This window comes from Belonocnema kinseyi, chromosome 1 (assembly GCF_010883055.1).
Source record: "Belonocnema kinseyi isolate 2016_QV_RU_SX_M_011 chromosome 1, B_treatae_v1, whole genome shotgun sequence".
NCBI classification, from domain to species: domain Eukaryota; kingdom Metazoa; phylum Arthropoda; class Insecta; order Hymenoptera; family Cynipidae; genus Belonocnema; species Belonocnema kinseyi.
The window spans coordinates 154,361,146-154,363,855 of NC_046657.1; positions in this window are offsets into that span (position 1 = coordinate 154,361,146).

A 2,710-nucleotide genomic window follows, 5' to 3' on the forward strand; every position below is an offset into this window, starting at 1 on the left:
TATAATTATGTTATATTATAATAGTCTTATTTATATCTTGATCCGCATTTGAAAGAAATTGGCGATTTTGGAATTCATCTCGTTTGGATAAAAACTCAATTAATTGATTGAAAAATTAATTATTTTGTTAAAAATGTAACTATTTCGTAAAAAATTCCTCTTTTCTATCAAAGTTCAACTACTTTTTAAAAATTTTTATTTTTGTTTATTTTAAGGTTCATCTCTTTCGTTGAAAATACATTTTTGAAACTGACAATCAATGCTATTTTTGATTAAGAAATCATGTGTTTTGTTATAAGGTCGTCGTTCTTTACAGAAATTAAATTGTTTTATGGAAAATTTATACTTTTTGATTAAAAATTACATTTTTCGGTTGAATTATCAACTATAAATATGTTTTGGTTGTAAAGTCGTTGTGTTGTAAAAGCAACTATATTGTTAAAAATTAAAATCATAATTTTTGGGTGGAAATACTCCTTTTATTTTTAAAATTAAACAATTTCGTTGAAAGTTCATGTATTTTGTTGGAAATGGACCTTGTTTTGTAGAAATTTAATCTTTTTGGTTGAAAATGTATCATTTTTGGTCAAAAATGCAATTGTTTAGTTAAAACATCAACTGTTCATCTTCTTCGGTTTGAAAGTCGATTATGTCACAGGAGTTGAACTACTTTTTAAAAAAAATACGTTTTTTTAACACGGTTTTTTAATTATGGTTGAAAATTTAACTATTTGGTTGAAAGTTTATCTCTTTCATTGAAAACACATATTTTTCGCTTAAAAAATTCAACTTTTTGTAGATAATTGGTCTTTTTACTTTAAAATTAAATAATTTCTGTAAAAATTCATGTATTTTCTTTAAGATTTGTCTTTCTTTGTAGATCATCAATTTTCTTGGCCGAAAATTTATCTGATTGGTTGAAAATTTAACAACTTTGTTTAAAATTAATTGTTTCTGTTGAAAATTATTTATCTTTATCTGAAAATGTAACTATTATATGATTGATTAAAAATTAATCGTATATATTGGTTAAGTTGGAAAATCGTTTTTTTTATAGAACATTAATCTTCTTGGTCAAAAATTCACCTCTTTCCTTGAAAATTTAACAATTTTGTTGAAAATTCGTTTTTTTTCTTGTTCAATTTAATTTTTTAGCACAGTTTTTATCTGGAAATTGTACTATTCCATTTTTGGTTGAAACTTTATCCTTTACATTTTATTAGTTAAAACACCAATTATTTGATAGAAAATTAATTTATTTTGTTGAAAAGTAAACTTTTGGGTTGAAAATTGATTTATTGTGTTAATTTGATTTTTTTCCTAAAATTAAAAAAACTGAAAACTCAACTGTTCGGTGAAAAAATTTTCTGTTTGGATGAGTTCAACAGTTTTTAATAAAAAATGTAAGCCTTTTTTATGAAGATTCATAATTTTAAATGGAAATTCATCTCCTTCGTTAAAAATTTAGGGATTTGGTTGAAACTTCGTTTCTTTTTTATTTGAAAATGAAACTGTTTTGTTACACCGTTCGATTTTTAAAATTGTCAATTTGTAAATAAAACTTTTAAGTTTGGATTTATAAATAAAAATGTAAAAATTAATAATATTAAGCCACTTAAAATAACCGAATTCAATTTATAATTTAAAAAGTTTCCAATTAAAAAAGAATTGTAATTAATCCATTTTTATTGATCAAAATTATACAGTCTTTAACATTAAAAAATGTATTCATTTATCCTTTAATTCAAAGCATTAAAAGTAAGTTTATATTTTTAACCAGAAGTCCTTGAACTATTCCGTTTAAAAATATGTTTACACTGTTTTGTAAAAAAATCATCTTTTTGGCTTTGAAATTCAACAATTTAAAAAAAATCCTTATTGACTGAAAAGTCAACTCTTGTGTAAAATTAATATCTTTTTGGATGAGTTCAACAGTTTTTAATTAAAAATTAAAACTTTTTTTGTTGAAGATTTATCATTTTAGTTGAAAATGTAATTATTTCGTTCGAAATTTGTTATTCTCTTTTTTTTTGCTGTAAATTTAATTATTTTGATAGCGAGTTAATTTCTAACATTTAAAATTGGCAAACTAAAATTTTTATCTCTAAATAACAATGCAAAAATATTAATCTGGAATAACTTAAAATAAAAACAATATAACTTTTATTTTAAAAAGTTTTAAGTTAAAAAATTAATTTAATCGTTCAATTTTTAATGTTACGAACTGAAAGTTTTTTGAATTATTATCATTTTGAACCTTAAAAATAATAGCGTAATTTGTATTTTTTAACCAGAAGTCTCTAAAATGTTGAAGCCATAAAAATTTTAAAATGGTAATTTCGTATTTTAAAATAATTTAATTGAAAAAATTGTAAAATTAAAAGGTGTTAAAAGTTTGTGTTTTATACGTATGAATTATTGAGCGTTTGAATAAAATATTTCTGAATTAAAAATTTGTCAAGCTTCAGTTTTAAAAGTTTAAAATTCAAAAGATTTCCACCTCAATAAAAATCATTTTCAGATTTAAAATTTTTAATTTTATAATTTCATTCTGAATTGTGAACTGGAACAGGAAATTTTTTTAAACAATTGTATGTATTTCTGAACTGGATCAGAGATTTTTTGAAAAAAAAAACAATTTATATCTGGGACAAGCCATTATAAACAACTATTAAAAACTATACAAATTTGAACAGAGTGGTTCGAAATA